This window comes from Bos indicus x Bos taurus, chromosome 7, assembly GCF_003369695.1.
Source record: "Bos indicus x Bos taurus breed Angus x Brahman F1 hybrid chromosome 7, Bos_hybrid_MaternalHap_v2.0, whole genome shotgun sequence".
Lineage (NCBI taxonomy): Eukaryota > Metazoa > Chordata > Mammalia > Artiodactyla > Bovidae > Bos > Bos indicus x Bos taurus.
In genome coordinates, this window is record NC_040082.1 from 22,703,572 (window position 1) to 22,728,485 (window position 24,914).

At 36.8% G+C, this 24,914-nt stretch overlaps 1 long non-coding RNA gene across 1 annotated transcript in view; it reads right to left on the reverse strand.

Annotated features, from left to right (window-relative positions):
* LOC113895018 overlaps positions 1-24,914 on the reverse strand; it is a 41,663-nt gene that overhangs the window by 11,084 nt on the left and 5,665 nt on the right. The window contains exons 2-3 of the long non-coding RNA XR_003511740.1: positions 12,085-12,151; positions 8,416-8,531 (exon numbers count right to left, since the gene is read on the reverse strand). This is a non-coding gene — a long non-coding RNA (uncharacterized LOC113895018). The remainder of the gene's footprint in view (positions 1-8,415; positions 8,532-12,084; positions 12,152-24,914) is intronic.

The following is a 24,914-nucleotide window of genomic DNA, read 5'->3' on the forward strand; positions in this document are numbered from 1 at the left end:
GACAGCAGTCCTTTCTGAACCTGAAAAGGGCGAACACTAAGAAAGATGATGCTGGTGGGAGTTGCACAGTGGAAGAAACACCTGAATGGAGAGCTGAATATTGGAGTCTGTTCCAATTATGATAAAACTATGGAATGACCTGGTATTGATAAATAAGTAAATAGGTCTTTGTGTCCAAATTCTCACTGATGAACCGGGGGAGATTTCAGGACATAGAAAGCAGTTGAGCCTCCTAAACAAGACCAAAGATATAAAGGTCATTTGTGGGTCACAGAAACTAAACTGGCTCATATTGACACACACCACTAAAGAGGCATTGTGGACTCTTCACAGTAGTGTTCACAAATAGTGTTGCTTCTAGTCTACCCTCCTCTTCCTTTTCAAGAGAGAAAAGTTTATAAAGATTGGGCACCTGAGATGGGATCCTGCATGTTGTGAGGTGCTCCTGGATAAAGGGGCAATCTCAGGAGTGAGTCAAGGAGCTGCAAAGATGAGTTTCCGGCTATTATGAGAATGGCTCACAGATTATCCCCGATTTTACATGGTTGTCATTTCTGCTCTGGAACAGTTTTACTCAGGAATTCTTGGAAGAAGATCTAAGAGGGTGGAGCAGAATCCTTTCCTGATGAGCAGTGCTCAGTGGCCTTCCTTTCATGGAGTCTGTGGTGTGCGTGGAATAAGCCTCCTCGGAACTCCCCAGAGACAGAAACTTCTCTCATGGCTGTTCACCTCAGCCTTCAGAATCAGGAATGAAATGTTAGAGGGCCTGAAAATGGGAATCCTCCATAATGGGAGAGTATTAGTTACTTGGAGTAAAAAGAGTAGTGAATTTCCTGTCTCTATTTTACAACCTGGATGCTATTTACACGTTAAGAGAATCAGCCTATTTCTCACTTCAACCCTTGAACTTAATACTTGATTACTAGCTCTTAGTTACTCCTTTAGACAACTCAGTGACATGGTGCCTATTAGTCCCATTGTTGGAATAAGAGACACTGAGACAGAGCAAAGTGAAGGGATTAGTTCCCACCTGGCTGGAATTTGTAAGCGTATTAAATACTTACTCTGTTTCACCTCTTTCCATATTCAGTATAGATCATAACTGAGCAACAACAATAGATCATAACACCCAGCTGACTGATGAGTCTGCTTGACCATCTGCCCACCTCTTCTCTTCCTCCCCTCCCCTGATGGGAGAGACAGGCTTCAGTTAACAGAAATTAAGTGGACAAGACAGTAAGAGGAAACCTTTTTGTTGTTGTTGTTGAGTCGCTCAGTCGTGTCAGACTCTTTGCGACCCCGTGGACTGCAGCACACCAGGCTTCCCTGTCTTTCCCTGTCTCCAGGTGTTTGCTCAGACTCAGTGATACCGTCCAAGCGTCTCATCCGGTGTAGCCCCCTTCCTCTCCTGCCCTCAATCTTTCCCAGCATCAGGGCCTTTTCCAATGAGGGGGAAAGCATCACGATCTTTTCTTTCTTTGTATCAGGTAACCAAAGCATTAAGAGCTTCAACATCAGTCCTTCCAATGAATAGAATATTCAGGGTTGATTCCTTTAGGACTTACTGTTTGATCTCCTTGCAGTCCAAGGGACTCTTGAGTCTTTTCTCCAGCTACAGTTCAAAAGCATCAGTTCTTTGGCACCCAGCTTTCTTTATGGTCCAGCTCTCACATCTGTACATGACTACTGGAAAAACCTTTTATTTATTTATTTTTAAAGCCAGTAGTTCAGTGACCACTATCATTCTGAAATTTTGTTCCCTGTCCTTCAGAATATCTACTCAGCTGAGAGATAAATACCCTTGGAGGCCTTGACTCTGTTAGAAGAAAGTTGCAGTTACATTCCTCTCAGATCTTGCAGAAATACTTTTTATAGAGAATCATTGGATTTCACAAAAATGCCTAGATCTTTTTTTTAAGACTACAAGTTTAATTATTATATTTGTAAGATTTGCAGGACACATACTTTCTCCTTAATTTAAATTTCCCCTTTTTCTACTAGCATTTTAGTTTTGTATTTCAATGAACGCTTGTACATGTTTTAAAAAATTACTGTCTAGAAAATTAGTCTTGCTATGTTTTCAAGTATTCAAGACTTGTAAATCTAAAACAAAATAAAGCATGTTTTATTTTCAAAACAGAAAAAACAACTTGCTTATTTTGAATTTAATGTATAAATTTTTATATACTGGAGAATTTCCCTCCACTTTTTAACTAATTCATGTCTCACAAATCTAGCTTAATTTTCCTAATATTTGTAGTTCTTCTTCAATAACCTTATCTAGTCATGAAAATGAAGAAATACGTGTTTTGTTTTTTTTTTCAAGCTTAAACTTAATGTGTATTGTTCACAAAGTGATGGGGAAAAGGCCAGTTCATAGAAAATGATTCAAACTAGTCATTTTTTAGAAGTGATTGAATTAAAGACATGATATCACTTGGTGGAAGAGCTTACTCATTGAAAAAGACTCTGATTTGGGGAAAGACTGAAGGCAAAGGGAGAAGGGAGTGGCAGAGGATGAGATGGTTAGATAGCATCACCAACTCAGTATATGTGAATTTGAACAAACTCCTGGAGATAATAGAGGACAGAGGAGCCTGACGTGCTGCAATCCACTGGGTCGCAGAGTCGGACGAGACTTGGCAACTGAACAGCAGCAGCAACCATCACTTGTTGAGTAGCCTGTGGACTGCACTCCTGACTTCAGGATTTTCTGCACCCTCAAAGCTTTGGATCTCCCACCTGTCCTGTGAGTGAGTTGGTCTCCAGCCCCAACAGAACTATCATGATTTTTGCCATATAAGTGACTCCAGCCTTTATTTAATATTTGGGCTACTGTGTAAATATCACTGCAGTAATTTTAACTTAGATTTTATCTTTAACTTATTTTATCTTAAACTTAGATAAATGTGTTTTGAAAGGAAGCTTTGTTTCCATGCCATGAATAGATGATGACCTGGAAAAATTAATTTAATGAAAACTACACAGTATTTTTAAGTTCTAGCTCCACATAGCTGTCTGCTGGAGACTGAGCCTGAAGCTTGCCTTCTATTTCTTAAAAAGGAAGGAAAAACTGTTAGATAGTTCTTTGTCAGCACCAGTCTTAGACTTTCTTCTTGATATAATTAGAAAGTCTTCAAAAACCTGAAATGTAGTGCATTTTCTCATTGTATCATCCAATATTGATATGCCTCCTAAAATTATCTTGTACATACTAATGCTATACTTCCCTCCACCTGGGAAACACTGGGTTGTATGTTGTTCAAGACTTCTGCCAGCTTTAACAATTTATTATACTGCAAATCCATAATTTTAGTTTACAGACACACAAAAGACACAGGGGCACATTCCTCTTCCGGTGCTTTGAAAAGCTAAGATGCAAACATTTTGTAGGAAGAGCTGACTTTTCTCTATTCCATGACTCTGAGTAACTTGTTCAGACACGAAAAGGTAATGAGGAAGTGTGAATAAGAAGTGGTCAACTTGATTTAGTTGTTGCAAAAGATCTTTATCTAACAATCAAATTGGAAAATGTCATTAAACTGGTCAAACTATTTTTGGTAACACTGAAAGGCAAATGCTGTGATCAGTTTAACAAAATAGCTGTATCTTGGTAGAAAACTGATGCAGTTTGATACTACTGCAAAACTTACTGAAGCATCTTTAATGTGTTCTAACTGCCCAGTGACCATTTACATAATGAAAGTGAATGTCTTTAAAACTGAAATGAATGGCTATTTCCATTTGTAATTTTTGTGTGTGTTTGTTTTTTGATATATGCTTATACGTGTGTGCTTATTTGTGTCCAACTCTTTGTGACCCCTTGGACTGTAGCCTGCCAGGCTCCTCTCTCCATGGAATTTTCCAGGCAAGAATACTGGAGTGGGTTGCCATTTCTTTCTCCAGGGGAACTTCCCAACCCAGGGATTGATCCTACGTCTCCTATAGCTCCTACTTTGGCAGGCAGATTCTTTACCACTGAGCCACCTGTAACCTTGTACAGACAGAGTAACTACCTCAGTTCAAAAACTTTACACTCTCGTTTGTAGAGTGCTGCTAGGGTTACACAAGCATGTTATCCAACATGAGCAATTAAAGCTGACTCACACAGAAAGTGGCAACGGAAATGAGTGGGGAGGTTCATTGTAGTTTTTTACTTCTACTGTTAACATAAAACACCATACTGACAATTGAGATATCAGTATTTTTCAATAGCCCATTTTACTTGGCAGGCACCCCAAAGAGTTCCATCCATCTGCCTGGGACTCGGAGGTGATACTTTTCATAAGATTAAAGTTGGTGCTAGTCACTTCAGATACTTCTGAGTGAGTGAGAGGTAAATCGCCCGCACCAATAACAACCTCAAAAAGTCCCCGTGGCACCTGTCACTGTGAGATTGCGTTTTCAGTTCGCGCAAGCTTCTGCTGCTTCCTTATTCCTTCACCTGCTTAGTTTCTACTTCACTGTGCTTGGAAAACAACGAACACATGTGCGGCCCACAGGTGCCAAGGCGAATTACCCACAGTGTCTGCAAAACCAGACCCTGGGCTGGGATCTTGAAATTCAGGAGCTCGGTGTTTTGGAGCGCAAAGGCCTGGGAACCACATCTGGGTTCCATGACTAAGTGTGTGATGTTGAGCGACTCAGTTGTCTTCACTGATTTTCAGTGTTCCTTTCTCTAAAGGAAAGGGTAAGAAGGGGTCTTGACAGCTATTTTTTAGTTTAACATCTGATGATTCTGTATTGATATCTAGCATTAAAAATATTGTTTAATAATCTAAGACTTTAAAGGAGAACCCAGTCTGGCAGAAAGTTTTAACAAGAGTAGACAGCACAAACTCTCATCAAGTCATTCACTGTATTAAGGAATTAATCATAGACCTACAATTAGACAGATATTATGTCTCTGATTTGCTGGTTAACTCATTGACTCTGCTATATATTGACCTTCAGAAAGCTAAAGAATGATAGATATCGACCTAGCCATTAAGTAATTGATCTGCAAACATACCTGCATTAATATTTTATTGATTGCATTTCATTTTAATTGTAGTGTGGTTAAAATTCCAATGAGATAACTATCTTCCTTTAATGTGAAAAACCCCAGAGAACAGTAGCTCTGAAACATTTATCATAAAAATAAACATAGGCTATTACCCAACAATTATGTTTAAAGATGTCTGTGAGTGACTAGACTAATATAGGCCTTCATGTAAAACCAGTGATTTGCATGGCACTTTGCTGGGAGAGCATGTTTCCACAGATAAGCAGCATATTCCTAAGTCAGAGGACTAGCTGGGAAAATACACCTAAACTGTGATTTACTTTTCCACAACAGCTCCATCCTACAACCCATTAGTCAAAGCCGAAGCCTATGTTTTCCAAACAGTTTGTCAAAACCAATGGAATGTATTTATTTTATATTTGAACCAAAATGTGATCATTTGTAGCCACACAATTTTAAACTCTGATATTCTTCTTTTTATCCAAGAGCAGAAGTCTGATTTTTAGAAAGGTAGTTGGGAATAGTAATTTCAATCAGCTAACATCTGTTGAAATTTGGCTTTTCTTTAAAAAAAAAAAAAAAGTGATATAAACTTCAGTAGAGGTTTGGCTCAGCTTTTTATTAAAGTGGCTCCAGAAAAAATGATCGTCAGTTGGAGTTTCCTTCTTCTGGTCCTTCAGCACACTATCGAAAGCCTGTTTGTGTCAGGCAGATAGTCATATTCTCATGTGCATTCCTTATCACACTGTTTTCCCAATGGAATCAAATATAAAGCATCTAGTGACTCAAGCTTTAGGACCATATTTCAGAGGCCAAATATCAACCCACTCCTGCAACTAGAAAAGAAAAGGAAGTCGGAGCTAATAACCATGAAAAAATATTCTGTCAGAGATCCCAAGATCTCCTTCAGCTCTGCCATCACTTTCCTGAATTCTCTGCATTCCACACCTGATTTTCTTTAGGAGGAGGAGGCAGCCTTACAAAGAGAAGAATCCTGCCTCCATGGCCAGATTTGCTTTTGAAGCCTCACTTCTCCATTAACCAGATGTGGAACCCGGCAAGTAGTTAAAACCTCTTTAAGCCTAAGTTCCTTCTCTAAGTTGGAAATAATAATATCCTACTCAAGGTTGCTGCAGGGATAAGATGAGATAATGTGAGTAAAGCTCTTAGTACTGCATTTGCAAATGATAAGCACTCAGGAGAGTGTAGCTTCAATTTAATCTTGTCATTAGCAGAGCATAGAGCTGACAGATGAACTAAGATTTATTAAGTTCCCAGCACTCCTTGGGCAAAAAGAGGTTCTGGAAATTACCCTCTCCCTACCCCCGACCTCACCCCATTTTCTTTTTTATGAATCTGAGAGCTAAGTCTCTAGCTTGTGTACCATCTTTCCCTTCATCTCTTCTTTCTAATTCTTCATAGTTCATTTTAGAAATATCATTGTACATCAGCAAAACCACCAGCAGGCGAAAACAGCAAAAGAGAAAGTAAAAATTTAAATTATTAGCTAAAAGTTATTTAGTAGTAGTTATTTCTGGGTGGTGGAATTCATGATAATTTTTTTCTTCTTGCCTTATTTTTTATGTTTTCCAAACTTCTACATTGACGTAAGAAAATTAAAAACTGTGTGTGTGTTTCGCCGAGGGAAGTTAGTTTTAAAGCTCAGTAAAGGTATGTTTGTAGGGGATTGTCTGAAATAACTGGAGCATACATGAGTATTATTTTATTTTAGCCAAAAGCCCAGGACTTAGGGTTAAAGACATTGATTTCAATGCTAGTACCATGATTTAGTGGTTGTATGACCTTATTCAGTTAACATTTCTAAGCCTCATTTCTCTCGTCCATAAAATGGGGTAGTAATATCATTCTCCAATAATTCTTTGAAGATTAAACAACATTGCATGTGAAAAATATATGATATATGGCAGATAGATAGAGCTCAAATATGTTAGTTGACTTGTAACTTGAAGAGTATATCAATGCTTTTCTAAAAATTTATCAGAAAATTTAGACAAAACTCCTACAGTCATTAAAATTACTTCATACATTTGGATGTTCCATCCATACCTGAAGTGTGACATGGTAAAACTAAATATTTTTCCACATAGTTCCTTCCCACAATATCTCCCTTTCTAGTATTTATTAGCATTGCTGGTGAAAAGATCCACTTTACAGTTTCCCAAGCTAATGACATCAGTTCATTCCAACTTCTGATTTTGAATATTCAATCTGTGCCTTGTTCCAACTGAGGTTTCCTCTGACACATTGGTTTGATTTCATTCTTCCCTCCTTTAGGTTTTCTCAGCCTCAGCACTAATTGACATTTTGGGCTGGATTATTTTTGCTGTGGGAGTCTGTTCTGTGCATTGCAGGATATTTAGCAGCATCCTTGACCTTTTTATTATGGACCATCCTGGATCACGTATTTTGTGACCACCGAAAATATCCCTAGACATTGCCAAGGCAAATTCACTCCCAGTTGAGAACCACTGTTCATCTTGGCTCACATCCCATGACAACAGTATTCTCAACTTATACCATAGGTCCACATAATACTACTATAGGAACAGCAACTTTTAAAAGCATTTACCCTCAGTGTAGTGTTTGAATCTGTTAGAATGAATCTCCATATAATTTCCAGAGAGTGTGCAAGAGCATGCAGAATATGTTGCATTCACATCTCAGATGTAGTCTGAATAGGAGAGCACTTTGTGTTTGTCTGGCATTCCCTGGTGGCTCAGATGGTAAAGCGTGTGTCTACAATGCGGGAGACCTGGGTTCAATCCCTGGGTCAGGAAGATTCCCTGGAGAAGGAAATGGCAACCCATTCCAGTACTCTTGCCTAGAAAATCCTATGTTCGGAGAAGCCTAGTGTCCATGGGTTCGCAAAGAGTCGGACACGACTGAGCGACTTCACTTCACTTTGTGTTTGTCTGGTTTGAAGGTGTTATGCATTATTAAGTGAAAACGTCTCCCACATCACTAAACCTCACTCTGTAAAGTAACCATTTTTTTTAAAATGGCCTCATTTGCTTATTTTATTTTGTTAATTGCATTCAATATGTATTTTTACATATTATCTTACTTATTTACATTAAGACAGCTATTAATCACAGTTTAGAATGAAAATGCATTATGTACCTGATACTGTCTGCGCTGCACACCAACACATTCACTAATGTGTTCATTAAGTGTTAAGTAAGCAAGTATTATGTGTTTTTTATAATGCATTAATCCTTAGTAGGTTTTTATGTCGATGTTTAAGAATGTTTTAATGATATTTAGAAGAAGTGGTTGGGGTTTTTAGACGTACTAAGGATGCATTATTATTATTCTCATTTAGCATAATTAAATATTTGCTTTTGCTGCAAACACATTTGCCTTCCCACATGTTTTCAGAAGTAGCTTACATTCAGTAATTAGGAGTGCCTGTAGTTCTATTCCTGGAGCATTTAGTACATTGGCCTTTGTGCCAAGTACTTTGTATACATTGTCTCTCTAAAATTAGCTTCCTCAGCAGAGATACCTAGAAGATAGAATAGAGAATAGATGTGAAAGAGAAGTAAAAGACTTCATTTAAATTTTTTTAGAAAATATGTAAGTAATTCTGATTCTTAATCCTGACTGAGATAAAAATCCAGCTGTCCTCATTGTAAAGATAAGACATTCCTGTCCCTCACCTTCCATTTACTCCTTGTCCTCCAGAATCTAGCTTAATTTCCATCATTTAATTAAAACTCTACCAGCCATATTTGTCAACAGCCTCTGTGGTAAACCAAATAGGTTTCAGTCCTCATCCTAGTGATTTCTTGACTTTTTTCTTTTTAACTCCTTTGGTCATTTAGTCTTTTAAAAATACTCTATTCTCAGATATGTATTCTCAAGCTAGATTTTTTTGCCTTATCTGTAGACCTTAAATTTATCTGCACTCTGGACCTCACAACTTAGATGTCTTACAAACATGCTTATAGTTCGGTTATTAGGAACTGAATTCATCACATCTCACTATTGCAGGAAGGGGGACCCCTTCCAGGGCCTGAAACTAGGCTCTTGTCTAACACTCGGAAATGAACTGTCTGAGGAGACACATGTGCTGACAAAGCAAGAGATTTTATTGGGAAAGGGCACCCGGGTGGAGAGCAGCAGGATAAGGGAACCCAGGAGAACTGCTCTGCCGCGTGGCTCGCAGTCTCGGGTTTTATGGTGATGGGATTGTTTTCTGAGTGGTCTTTGGCCCATCATTCTAATTCAGAGTCTTTCCTGGTGGCGCACGCATTGCTCAGCTAAGATGGATGCTAGTGAGAGGGATTCTGGGAAGTGGACAGACACGCAGTGTCTCCTTTCGACCTTTCCCAAACTCTTCCGGTTGGTGGTGGCTTATTAGTTCCATGTTCCTTATTAGAATCTCCTGGCATAACACAACTCATGCAAATGGTTACTATGGTGCCTGGCCAGGGTGGGCGGTTTCAATCAGTGTGCTTCCTCTAACATCACTACCCCAAATCTGCTTTTTCTCCTGTGTTTCCCATTTCGATAAATGTGTTCATGATTACCATTTCTTCAGCCAGAATTAAGGCATGATCCATGGCTTTTCACTCTGCTCTAGCTCTATTATTCAATCAGTCATCAAATCCTGTTCATTCTATCTCTCTGGTAGTTTTTTTTTATTTTTTTATTTTTTTTATCCCCGGGACCCTGAGGTCCACTTCCGGGGTCACAGGTCACTCGCTTTGGGCTCCGCGCTCGCCCCGCTTCTGCCTCTCTGGTAGTTTTTAAATTCACCAGGTTTCCTGCTACCATCTTAGTTCTGAATCTCATAATATTTTGACTGTTTTAAGCAGCAGTTTCCAAAATGGCCTTCCAGGTGGACAAGAACATCTTAAAATAAACTTCATTTTCCAGAATTAACCAGGTACATATGCTTACCCAGATAAAAGAAGACACTTGACATAGCTGTCAGACCATGCACAACCTGGGCTGGTACCGCAAAACTGCAGGGAAAAGGCAGTGCGAGTACCAGTGAAGGACAAGAAAGGCATTAGGTTCAGGTGGGTGGTGGAGGGCAGCTAAAGATAGTTACCAGGAGTCATACAGGAAACGCCAAATATTGAGGTAAGAACAAGAAGAGGATCAGCAACTACTGAGGCAAACCATGGTGACAGGCAGAAACCAGGCAGTGGCAGAAGCAGGATTTATAGGGGTCCGCAGAATATCTTATTTATTACACAGGCCGTTTTTAATGGGCCAGGTACATACTTGCTGATTCTTGTACGATGGCATCTTAAAAGATGTTTGTAGTATATTTCCTGAGATATATGGTCTTAAGAAGTGTGTGTAAAACATTTCTGCTACTGCTAAGACACTTCAGTCGTGTCCGACTCTGTGCGACCCCGTAGACGGCAGCCCACCAGGCTCCCCCGTCCCTGGGATTCTCCAGGCAAGAACACTGGAGTGGGTAAAACATTTCTACTGTGTATCAAAGTAGGAGTTTAGTGAATTGAGCCATAAATGGTCAGTAGAAGAGAATAACTGAGTTACTTATTTGGGAGTAAAGGTAACATTTATGTTTAATTATATGTCTTTTGTATCTCTACCTCACCTTCATTCTAGGATCTCTTAAGGCAAAGAATTTTGCCTTTAATCCATGTCTATCTGTTTCTGCTTATAATACTTGCTTGGGCTTCTTATGTAGCTCTGCAGGTAAAGAATGCACCTGTAATGCAGAAGACCCGGTTCGATTCCTGGGTCGGGAAGATCCCCTGGAGAAGGGATAAGCTACCCACTCCAGTATTCTTGGATTTCCCTTGTGGCTCACCTGGTAAAGATTCTGCCTGCAATGTGGGAGAAATCTGCCAGCAATGCGGGAGACCTGGGTTTGATTCCTTGGTTGGGAAGATCCTCCGGAGTAGGGAACAGCTAGTCCCACTCCAGTATTCTGGCCTGGAGAATTCCATGGACTATACAGTCCATGGGGTCACAAAGAGTCAGACAAAAGTGAGTGCCTTTCACTTTCACTTTCAGGGCGCATTAGGTTTCTCCACAGTGTAATTTTGCTTATTTTGAAAGAGGACTCTATACAATTTCTTCTTGCCACTTGCCATTATATTACAGAAAGTGTTGACATAACATGTTGATCTTTGGATGGGATAGTAAACAAGCTGTAAAAATAATTACATGTAGGTAAATAATGTATATAGCAAAGAATATCATTTTTAGGTAAAATAGATACCATGGAATTTGGAATTTTCTAAAATAGTCCAATAACTTTCTTTAGATATAGATTACTTTCTTGCAAATAATTCTCATGCTCTGGCTTAAAAAAATTAACTTCTCTTAATTTTGTATTTTGCAAAAATTTTAGTGAAAGTAGATAAAATTGTCTATTGTCTATCCAAATGTTACAGATCTATATATTAATAGATTAAAATTTGAGATCATTTTCCTTGGTAGTTGATCAATAAAAGCAATGAACAAAGCATAGTTTGGAAATTGTATTGATCTTTCCAATTTAATGAAATTTAATCTAATGCAGGTGAAATAAACATGGGAGATTTGAAAGGTCTATTTAGCTCTTCATTTTAAAGTGCTAAATATTTTTATTTCTGTTTTCTAACTATAGCCTCTGACTGATTTTGTGGGTTCTATTGTCCTCAGGGGTAGCTCTGAATGTTACCTTTCTAAAGATGAAGAGTTATGGAATGGATTATATGAAATGCTGTATAGTGAAAAGTAATTAATAATGATTATAAGAGCTGTTAATTAACAAACCCATTCTAGTTGTAATTACTTATAATAGTGAATTATAAAATGACTTTATGTTAATGGATCAATATGAAAAAAAGGATTTTTAAGTTTGCAGTAAAGTGGGTATATGGAAAGTTAATAGAAGATAGAGCTTGATAAAGGTATCATCTAACTGGCTTGTCCACAGACATTTTTCACATATCTTTTGAGAAGACAAGTTTCTTTTTTTCTGATGAGACTCCCCACGTCCAGGTAGCTCAGTACTGACAAACCCTCACAACATTTCCTCTAGATTACGTGGCAAAACATCGCAAGGAGCAGCTTGCTGACCCTACCTGATGATCTGATTTCCTGTGAATTTTAAAAAGAGGATCTGCACGAGCAAAGTGGTTGTGTCAGAACCTAAAAAAAAAAAAAGAAGGGTCTGAATTAACCAGGATGTCTCTGGCTGATACTATTCTACCATATCAGTTTCTATTGTTCTGTTGTCTCCAGGAAAACTGTCTTACATTTTTATCATACTTTATGTGTATTATAACACTGGGCCCTGAAGAAAACCCAATGGGATGGTAGGACAGATTTTGGCCGAGATATACAAATAAAAACATAGACACTTGGAAGTATTATAAATATGATGCCAAGTTATATCTCCCTTCAGTAAGGAATGTGGAGGGGATGAGATGTTGACTGGACATTTCAACCACAGGAAGTCACAGCTGAACACCTAAAGATGATTCTACAAAGAGGAGAAATCAGCTTTTTCAATGATCATCATCTCAATATCAAAATGTCCTTTGTGATTTTCCAGCAAGAGTCCCCAGTTCCAGGAACTCAGGTATGAGTTTGCTCTCTATGTATTGCCTTCTAAACAGCTTGAAGGAGAAGGCAGCATATTCATCTCATTAGATTCCATGGAACATGAGAAATCAGGTGGAGGGAGGCTGTGGTCTTACAAACCTTTTCAAGTCCTTTATTATTGCACTGGTCCTGGTTAAAGCTAACATTTTGTACAGAAAAATGTGAAAGTGTTATTTGCTTTGTCATGTCTAACTCTTTGTGACTCCATGGACTGTAGCCCACCAGGCGCCTCTGTCCATGGGGTTTCCCAGGCAAGAACACTGGAGTGGGTTGCCATTCCCTTCTCTAGTGGATCTTCCCAAGCCAGGGATCAAACCCATGTCTCCTGCATTGCAGGTGGATTCTTTACCATCTGAGACACCAGGGAAACCCCTGCTGATACTGCTGCTGCTGCTAAGTCACTTCAGTCGTGTCTGACTCTGTGTGACCCCATGGACGGCAGCCCACCAGGCTCCCCCATCCCTGGGATTCTCCAGGCAAGAACACTGAAGTGGGTTGCCATTTCCTTCTCCAATGCATGAAAGTGAAAAGAGAAAGTGAAGTCAGTCAGTCATGTCTGACTCTTAGCGACCCCATGGACTGCAGCCTACCAGGCTTCTCCGTCCATGGGATTTTCCAGGCAAGAGTACTAGAGTGGGGTGCCAGAGGTAACAAAAGAAAATAATCTCACAGACACTGTAGAAGTATAGATTGTTAACGTTGTATCTAAAGAAGTCTTTTAACCCTAAACACAGTCAAGAAATAGTGAGGGGGCTTGCCTAAAGCAACTGCACCTTCAGGGTTAACACAGTGTCTTGATCACTGACTGTCAGGAGAAATAGCAGAATAAAATCACTGGCTAAATAATGAAGTGAGAGGAGAGAAGGAAGGTGGGAGGAAAGAATACACAAAAAAGAAAAATGGGAGACATGGACAGAGTACAAAGTTGAACTTTACTTTTTTTCCCATTTTGAAAAAGTACTCAGAAAAAGATCACAAAAATAGCTATTATATATGTTTAAAACTCAGGAGTTAGTTACAAACCAATATAAGTTATAAATTTATGCCCAAGATCAACAACACATTTTTCTGATAATCTTATTTTGGAAATCTAGCTATGTGGCATGAGGATTGACCCTGGTAAAAAGATGGATATTGTTAAAAACTAAAATGTATATAATACTATAAATAGAAATGTCTTGATTAACACATTTTTAATATTGCATCTCTAAAATCAGAATAATAAATCATAATATTACAAGATGGAAAAATGTTTGCATTTCAGGTCACATAAAACACGTGTATTTCTGCATTCAGTAATGCATTCTACTTGCTGAATAGATTTCAGTTTCATTGACATCTGTTTGATAAACCTAAAGTTTTAAGCATGTTCTTTTAGTAAAATGTCAATTTGCACATATATTCAATTTGCTTCCAGTCTTTTTTCCCATATGTTTATTGACTTTTAGCTCAGTCCCTGAGGTTCTTAAAAATTATGTAGGGCTATTTTTCCTTCATCACTGAGATGGGCACTGATCTAACTCAAGTTATGCACCTAAAATTTTAGTCGGAAGTATATAAACACAATATTCACTATCATAAAAACAGAACAGTAAAAATAACAATCTCGGTCCTTTACTCTCTGCAACACAAGGCACCTTGGCAGGTGACTCAGTAATCCTCCATTCCAGAATAGAGTTACAATATGGTGATTTTGCACCTTATTGTGGACTTTAATAAATTTTTTGTATTAAAGCACATTGAGGTCAATCAGCTCACATAGTGAGATCAACATGAGACAAATACATTCAGGTAATTTAATTATTTTGCTAACAATGTCTCCCCATTCACCTCCTTACTCCATTTTTGTCACACATGGTAATAAAGAAAGGGAAGAGAAAGATCTTTGGAGATGTTATGATAAAACCAACAATTGTAAAATGGAAATGCTTGCTGGATGGATCCTATTTTCTTTAGAAAGAAGTGTCTTTCAGTTTACCTCCACCTTGAGCAGCGTCTGGAAGTTTTCTGACATTGGTTTAGCCACCTGCGTTAAGTCACATGGTTTGTAACACTGCTGCTGCTAAGTCGCTTTAGTTTGTGTCCGACTCTGTGCGACCCCATAGACAGAAGCCCACCAGGCTCCCCCATCCCTGGAATTCTCCAGGCAAGAACACTGGGGTGAGTTGCCATTTCCTTCTCCAACGCATGAAAGTGAAAAGTGAAAGTGAAGTCGCTAGGTTGTGTCCGACTCTTAGTGACCCCATGGACTGCAGCCTACCAGGCTCTTCCGTCCTTGGGATTTTCCAGGCACTGGTAGAGACAAAATCTAAAACTTGTGCTCACCTCTTTCAGGACTGTAATGATTTTTAATAGGAAAAAAATGGAAAATTATTTTTAATTAAACCAGGGATCATAAACATTAGCAAGGAGATGAAGAGGACATTCTCAGTCCCCAAAATCTTTATGGCCATCTACAAATGGTCCCAGTTACCTAGAGAATTCTGAAACCTGCTGTCTGAATTATTTTTGTTAATGGCTAGCATCCACTCTGATTGGTTCCTATATCCATTCTAATTGGCCCACTTTTGTTGTTGTTAACAGCTTTAGTGAGGTAAAATTGATATATAACAAACTGTTCATATTTAACTGTATGTTTTTTTAAGTTTTCTCATATGTATTCACCTGTGAAAACCATTACCACAATCAAGGCAACAAACATATCCGTCATCCCTAAAAGTTTCCTCATGCTTCTGTAATTCCTGCCTACTGATCCTTCCCCTAGGCGACTACTGATCTGTTTTCTGTCACTATACATTAGTTTGAGTTTCCTAGACTAATATATAAATGATTTGTACTCTTTTTTTTTTTTTTTGGTCTTTCTTCTCTCACTCAGCATTATTTTGTTGAGATTCTTCCATATTGTAAGATGTACCAGTGGTTCATTTTTTGTATTGCTGAGTAGTATTCCATTATTCTACATTCCATTTGAATATGCTACAGTTTTTATATCCATTCATCTGTTGATGTACAATTGTCTAAATTTTTAGGGTTATTAAGAACTCTGTGGGTTTGGGCTTTAGATAGGTGTGCAGTTATGATTACATTTTGTCAGCTTTTCTAAGCCTAGTTAGCAGTTCATCACAGTGTAACTTTTGAAAGAAGTATTTCTGTTTCACAAATGACGAAACATCAACATCTCAGGATTGGTAAGCTATTACACTTCTTTTGTTTCATTCAGGCTGGGTCTATACATTTTAAAATTTTGGTTATCTCCATCAGTCAACAAGGTGTTTGATTGACCTGAGTAATCAAATTAGTGAAAATAGCTGATCTGAGAGCTTTGAAAATAAATGTAACTTTCTGCTGAGTTTCATGATTATTTCCCTGCTTGTTCTTTTGTTTCAATTTATTGGAGGTGATTATGTAAAGCTTAGCATTGTTAACATTTAAGTTAATTACAGTCTTATATCTATAACAAAGTCAAGAGTAAGAAGTATATCTCATTGAGGGAAAAAAAACTTCCATTTTTATTTTATAATTTTAAGAAGTATTTTAAAAAACTAATAATGGAATTTTAGGAAATTTGAAAAATCCATTGAAGTTATTTTTCAATTGGTTGAAGGCTGTAGTACAAAGATGGGGTAGTATACTGATTTCATTGACTGGCACTGTAGGAATATACCAATGTTTCACAGGTATACCATTATTAATACCCAATCCTGCAGTCCTTTTCATGCAGAACTCCCACTGGGAGTACCACATGAGAAAGAAGTGTAGGATGAAACCCGATTATTATAATTCACAAGACTAATTATGACTTTGAGTTTTCCTGGATAAGCTAATTCCTCCTGCACCCTGGGATCAGTAAGCACGAAAGTAGTCTCACAAGGATTTTGCTGCATTTAACATTACATATATTTATAAATAAATCCAGAGACATCAAATAGTACTTCAGCTCTCTGCTCTTTGTGTTTTGGTTTTAAAGTTATAAAAATTTTAAGTAAGAGAGTGCCACAGGTGTAATTTTACTAAAAGACAAAAATAAAATAAGGCACACACCAATCACATATTTTTTTGGCATTTACTCATTTGCTTTAAATAGACTGTTTATTTTTATTGGCATCACTGGTGAATAAGACTAAAGAGGGACATGGGAAAGCAAGGATTAAAGACAACTTGAAAGAAAGGAACACCCAGACAAATAAGAGTTGGAAGGAAAAGAGAGAAAGAGGAGGACTGCTGAAGATAAAAGAAGACTGGCAGGAGGGGCTCTGCTTAATTTTCTTTCTTTTTATTTTTTTGTGGAGAGCTTTGTGAGTGACAGAAAATGATTAGATATTCTTGAATGAGTTGAAATCTGTTTTTGATTTTTTGGTGTGACAAATCTCACAAACACTGATTCCAGAGTTTTTTCTGATGCCACTATAAACAAATCCTTCCAACTGCCTTTTTTATTCAGGCACCTATTGTACATCTATCTGAGAGGGAGTTTCTTTGTGTACTGAGTAATTTCCATGTTGTGAGGTTTCTTGTCTTCAGTTACCTCCAGTTTTATGCCTCAGTCAGAAAACTCACATAGCATTCAAAAAGGAAAACTCAAAGCAATATAGACTTTTTGTGCCTTTTACAAAGAATTAGAGCTGTGTGCCCCTACCAATATAGCAATATATTATATAAGGTCAATACTCCTTTTCACATGCCTCTAATACAGATGCATTTTATGAGGTAGAACAGCAAACACTGAATCACTCTAGTAGAGATACACAAAACAAGTAATTATCGCTAGTTGCAGAAAAATAATTATGCAGTTGTGTGATGAAAACCAGTTTTTAACTGGGAGGAGAAATTCTACCAAAAAAAAAAAAGCCTGTGGAAAGGCTAAATGTTGTGCTCTGGAAAAATAAGCCATTCTATAAAACTTCCTAATGCAGCTGTATCATCCAGTAGAGGTACCATACTTTTTTTATAAGAGCACATTGCACACTGGGTGTGATACACTCTGCTCGTATACAAGGCACTTATAATTACTGCTATTTTCTGTTGACTTTTCTGTCAAAATGACTATTTTCTCTATTATCAATTCATCTAATATTTTAGCAAGAATATCCTTTATTGTCACTTAATGCTTACCAGGTAGTCCTTGCTTATGATTCAATAGACACCTACGATCATTAGCAGTTCTTATTTGGAGCCCACTATCCTGTTATAAATGTTACCGTATATTCTCTGTGTCTAAGATATAAAAAAATAACATTTAGTTAAGGCAAAAAAAAGGTAACAGGGCTTTGTGTGTGATGCAGCATACCTTTTTTTTTTTACACTATATAGAACACCAATGTGATGTGTACATTTCTACAGAAGGTATTTATCTCAAATATCTACAGTGAGTTTGCTCTGCTCTGACATAGACCTAGCCCCCATTGAAGCCAAGAGGATTTTGTTTCCTTACTGTTAAGCATGGCTGTTCTGGGCCCTTTAACTAAATCCACCACCATGAATGAACTTAGAGCAGAAACAGCAAGTACAGCTACATTTAGGCTTATATCAGCATTTCTGTTTAATACATTTTAAAACTATATTTAAGTAATGTGGAGGTTATGACATGAAGTGACAAAACCCAAGCATGTGAGCTGGATGAAACTATCTTTAGCCAGGATTCCTGGGCCAATGTAATGAAGTATATGGGCTAAAGAAAGAGGCTCAGCTTTGCCTCTGAATTTTCAGGAGTATCAAGGCTCTCTAAAAGTCTTAATATTAAATATATCTTATCTATGCACCTTAATGGCATCTGTGACAAGCAAACAAGCCTGTGAAGCTTGAGGAAGTGTTCATCCTAATCCTTTTCAGTTGCTTCTTGCTGCTGCTTCTCCTGTGTCCAGCCCCACAGTTGCAAACTGGGCTCTACCCCACTACAAATGAAAAGAACAAACAAACAGCACTTCCTTTGGGGCAATTTCTAGGGCTGGGTTCAAGTGAAGTGTAACTTTTCTGAGCAAAGCTCTGAAATTGGTTTAGTAATTTGGAGTTAGAAAAGATTTGGTCAAGAGAGAAGCCTTCAAACTCCATTTTATAATAAGATCACCAATACAAACAAGTGACAAATATAATCTACATCTAGCATATCTGTTTATAAAATATAGAAACCTTGCCATTGTAATATTTTTGGGCACTTATTAATTGTAAATCTGTCTTTACCTCCTCATCTCCTAATCCATTCTAGAGCTTGATAGTAAATACCCTTATGTCAATGTGATATACTTTACTACTGCTAACAATAAATTCTTGTATACCATATTTTAAATGTTTTGGTAGACTAACAGTTTCCCTCAACAGTGTTAATGATGCAGCAAAACCATAAATTCTCAAATTGTGTCTATTGGGTTTTTAATAGACATTAAACTTTATTAAATATTTTCCTATTTTACAAATTATTTCATTTTAAACTTGGAAAAATAAATATTTGTTGCTAACCTCATATACTTATTTCAGTTTAGCATATACTAGTGATTATTCTGGCTATTTAATATTAATAATTGTTCTTTTTAAAAGGTTGATTTCTCATGTGGGGATTGGGTTTTTAATGTAATGTTAAGATTAATATGATGAAGTACTTTGAATTCTTAAATATTCATTTTAATCACTTCTAACAATATCTAAGTTGAATGCTTTTAAAAGTTCTTCTAAAACCATTGTCGGTTTTATTTTGTAAAATCTGCTTCAAAAATTAGTCTACCACTGTGAATGAATTGCTTTTAATAGAGAGATGGGAAGAGGGGGGAGGGGAGATTCAGGAGGAGAAAAATGTCAAGTGAATCAATATGATTAATTAAATTAAATGTGGATTCATAAAACTCATATTCACAGATTTACACACTATATTCACAGTGACATTTAAAATGTTTTGAAAATCCCTAAATAAAGTCCCATGTACATGAACATATTTTCCTTCTTTAAGAAATTTTTTAAAAACCTAACAACAAAACAGAATCATAAACTTTACTGCCAACTAATATACATTTCCAATATATTTTTTTTACAGAATAACAGGAACAATTTTAATATGTAAAAGTTTTAAATGAAATTGTATCTATTTTTGCTACTTTCAGAGATGTTTATGCTTAAGCCAACAGATAATCTTGACTGCTAATGTAACATAGTTTTCCTTATTTTAAATGTGTACCAAGGTCATTTTCATGTTAAGCCATTAAGCTTACAACTTTATGCTGTTCTTCTACTGGATAACTAAATTGCTGTACTTAGCAGGTCAAATATTTATTTTTAAAAAGTTAATTTTCACTTTTGTTTTTTTTTAAAAAGTTGTGACATATGACGTAGAAGAAACTGATTCTTAGATTTCTGAAATATATTGTTTTTTAAATTCAGGTAGTACAAAAGTATAATACCTGAAACCTACATGTAGAACTAACATCTATCTATGAATGATAAAAATGACAACAAGGTCTTTAACATGGCACAACACTTGAGAGATTTGGAGAGAATTTTCAGGTTCAGACAGTACTTAATGGCATGAATTGTTTGTAAGTTAATTTAACTTAAGAAAATCAATCGTCTTTAGATATTAATTCTGAGTTGTTTATGATTACTTCCTCTCCAAAGTCTATTAATGTTAGTGAGTTTCTCCCCCAACCCTGTGTGTGTCAAATTAGTATAAAGCCTTCCATATCTTCTTTCGTGAGAAGTATATTATATTGCTTTCACAAAAATCCAGTGTAGCTTAAGCTATTTTAACAAACGACAGTCTTTTTCCCTGTAAAAAATGGTTCCAAGATAAAGATTTTACATCACAGAGAAAATGGAAGAAAATTGAGAGAATACTTTATTTCCTTTAGTAGCCTGCTATTGATGATGAAAAACAAGGCAACAAATGTAATTGGTAAAACAAACCCCAAAGGAAGTTTCAAGTGTCTCTAATAGGGGAATATTCTTAGTTGTAAATCGCTCAATTTTATCTCTAGAACCTAAAATATGTATCCCTGTCCCCCCCCCCACCCAATCTTGCATCCAATTTCAATACTTCAGCCTTATCAAAGTAAACAAGCTATTGTTAGAATAGAAAATCCAGCTAGGTTGGAGGGCTGCTGCCACTTCCCTCTCTTCCTAGCACAATTCGGTGCCAATAGCTTTTGGAAAAGGGAAGAAAGAAAGGTCTGCTACTGTGCTGTGTGGAAGTAAAGGGGCAGAGGGGCATCACTTCAATCTCTTGGCTCTGGTCCTTTCTCACTCTCACATCTCCAGAGAAAAGAGATGCTCTTCATTCACAAAACAAAACAAGAAAATCTCTATAATTATTTTTGGCTCAGCTCCATTGAAATTCATTCTCCTGGAAGCATCTCTGTTTTAGATTAAAACAATGCTTGGAATATTCATTCTCTGCTCTCTCTTTCTTTCTCACTCACCACTCCTGCGTGCCACCCACCCCCAACCACCACTCCCTGCACCGCCCCCCCACCACCTTTTTTCTCTTGCTTTCTTATTTCTCAGTCTTGGTTTCTCTTGCTCTCCATCCCTGTCTGGTTGAATTTTTTCTCAGCTGTGCCAAAGTTATATCTCAGAGGTTTTTAACATCATTGCCTACAAGTGCCTACTCAAGATCGTCATGTTTAACGTCAGTTGTTCAAGCCTCATACCTTCTTCCAACCAGGAAATTTCTCCAACCCTATATCCAGAGCCTATCTTACGGTTGTTGGTTTGTGATCTGATGTTTCAAGCCAAAAAAAGATATGTTCTAGTCAGTAAAATTGGGAAGAAAATTTACTTTCTCTTTCTTCCAGCCTTCTTTTCAATACCCAATCTTCAAAAGATGGACAAAGTCTTCATTGTCCATAGGAGGTGGTAGTTACTGAATTCCAGTGGTAAAGCATAGGAAATTATTATTTTAAAAATCCATTAGTTAGTTACTGACAAAATTTAGTGCCCAAAACCATATAACTATTAAAAATATTTTTTCTGTCACTGACTTTAACTTTGATTTTCCTTAATGGCAAAAAAAGTTTACCATTTTCCTTTTTGTTAAGGCAAAAATTTTTTTTCAGCACATGGAAAGTAGAATTCCTGCTCCAAATAGTTTGTATGTACATATTAATAAATTTATTAATGTTCTGTGAAACATGGGATTCTCTTTCCTTAAACAGTAGATTCATTTGGGCTTCTACTGCAAGGCAAGAATTTTATTTATGGTGTCTTACATTTTGTGGAATTCCAATTTCTTACACCTTTTCATTCTTGGTGACAAAAATTATTGATAAACCTTTCATAGAAAGAGGTAGCTCTGATACCTACTTTCATTAGCATTAATGTGTCTTTCTATTTCTCATTCTCTAATTTGAATAATTAATTTGTGTTCATTTTAAATTCTTGGTTGTTAGCAAAGGCATCCAACCCTAGTACCCATCACCCAGGGAGTGAGCATCCTATTTAGGGGTGCATTTCTGCTCCTTTGAACAATGAATATTTTGTGTGGATACTGTAGTCACATATAACTAAGTCCTAGCCTTCCTACACTGTCTTGACAAACAAAACAAAATCCTGACCGTAGCCCAGAAGAGAAATATCTCTGGGATTTCCTGTCTCTCCAGTAACGGTACAGCAATCTTATAAGCATTTATTTAAAAGAGTTTGAGAATCTATTTCTAAGGCCTCACAAGAACCCTGATTACTGAATTCTATTTGGTTTACCGAATAAAAAGAAGGAAAAGAAGGAAAAAAAAAGGAAAACCACACACACTGCCATTAATTATACTGTAAACATTTAATAAATATTCTTTCTTTCTATCCTTTACCCTTTTCAAAAGGAAAGGTGGTAATTTACATCTATTTTGCCTCTTTCCACTCATTGTTTTATTTCTTTTCTTTCTGGCTTTCTTTTACTTCTGTAGAAAAGAGGTGGACATGTTTGAGAAGATAGAAATGTTTACTTAGTACATTTTTTTTCATATGAAAAAAAACAGCCTAGGCACTTTCTACTTTGTCTTATGACCTTTGTTAAACCTCTAATTCTGGAAGCTGCATTTTAATTACAAAATATTGTAAAGGGAATACAGTAGGAATACACAACCCTTGATTCTCAGCCAAATGAGAGAATTTAACAGCAATGTATGGTTGCTGGAATGGTTATGTTTGGGATCCATATGCATGTTCAACTCACACATTCAGGCAGTGCAATAAAGCAGGGAAAAAACAGCTGATACACAAAAGGGACCGTCTAGACAGTACCCCATCAGTCTGGCTAAATTTGGTGCTGGCATTCCCAATGGGATTGTAATATAATTGTTCTGGTGTCTGCGTTCATTCCCCCTGTCAAACACCATTCCAAATATACATCCTTCTCTCCCCAACCCTATTTCTTCCATAAATATGAAGCCCAAACTGTGCCATGCTAGAGAGGGTGTTGTTAGATGGCCCAACATTAAGAAAACATTATAATTTAGCAAAATCATGTTATTTAATTCCTTTAAAAAAAATCCTCCTATTACTTTCTAACTCCAAATAGAATTAATTTCAGACCAATTTAAATAATTTAAATTAGAACATGAAAAAAATTTTAATGCAAATACAAATAATCTTGAAATACTGAGCACTTTAGATGAAAGCAAATAGGCCTTTTTACCCCTTTATATTTATTAACCTCTGTTAGAAAATTTAACAGAAATCAGAGATGTGAAAGTGTAATGATGGACATGGATCATAAATTCTAATGAATAAAAAGCTAATGAAAAAAATGTTAAGCAAAAGCACTGAAAAAATGCAAATTGTGTATTTTTTCTTTCTTGGGTTTAAAAGCCATAATATTTTTTTCTCTCTAAACATCTTTTGAAAGTTAAATTTCTGTTAATTTATATAGGAGTTATTTAATATATTTGATTTTTTAAAAAGAGAAACCAGAAATATTTATCCACTGATTTGTAGTAACTATCAATTAATATTTTTAGAGATATTCTGGTTTAAGACATCAGGAAAATGAAAGTCACTATTTACAAAATAAAATAAAAAAACCCAACATTAAAATGAAAATGCACAGATCATTGACAAAGATGCTTATAATTTTAAAACTTTGACAGCACTGAAATTAAAGTTGTGAGAATCCCTTTTTATGGTAAGGAAAATGCAGATTTTAAGATTGTCGTATAATAGCCAGATATACTTATTTTATTTTCCAAAGTGTCACCTCTGGATATTATTTAGATATTAAAATTGACCAAGAAATCTTTTTTAAAAACCTTTTATTCTTTCAACTCCATGAAAAATTATCTTGGGAAAGAGGTTGGGCTGTTTGTTTTGTTATGTTTTTTTAATTGTGGGCTTATATTTGTACTTCTGTTTTGGAGGTTAATAATCCTTTCCTGATCCTGTAAACAGAAATTTGTCTCCCATCTTAGTGATTCTGAGATGCCAGATTACAATTCCAAGTGAGTGAAGAAAGTCTCCCCACCCCCACCAGGGACCAGTCTAACTAGAGCAAATTCAAAGCAAATACTTCAGGCACTAGATCCTGGCTTTATCCAACTTCAGGAGCTGAGGCAAGCCCACCAACCAAAACAGGGCCCACAAGAAATGGCTGTTCCAGGAAGAAGCAAGATACAGGGCCTCAACTCGCACAAAGACAGAGCACAGTTGCACAGAAAAGCACCACCAAAGGGATCGGGAAATACCCAGATACATTTTGCAGAGATGTCTTCAAATTCTCATGTGGGAAATGAAAGATTAAAGATTATAAATATCTTAAAATTTTTATGTGGAAAAATGAGATGAAGAGATTGTATCCTTACATTTTTAATTTTAAAAAAATAGTGATTTCGTATTTTTTTTTCCTTCTCTTGTATGAAATTCTTCTGACTTGGCACATGAATACAAGAAACACAGTCATTAAAAAAAAGACAACATAGTGATGATATGTGCGCAGTGTCTGCCTGAAGCTGGGTGGTTTGCTTGTGACTGTGTTTTATTCACCTTATTTATTTATTTTTTACAATATGTACTGGTAGAAAGTGAAAGAAAGGCACACCATAGGCCTCTTTGAGATGAAACAGTGTAGCCAAATCTGAGTTTTAGACTTGGTTTTCAAACTATGGAAGAATATCCTCTGAGACCTCTTAGGTCTTAACTGGATTAAAATGAATATATTTGTGCTCTGGCTCTTTTCAGCTAACTAATGTGCATGTGAATTGATAGTGTGCGAGGGAGCGGGTGAGAGCAAGTGTATGTGACACAGGGAGAGGCTGCGGGCTCCGGGCGGAGGGTGACTGTGAAGGAGCGTGCAGGATGGTGTGGGCTGCCTCCAAAGAGGGAGAGAAATGAAAATTAGCAG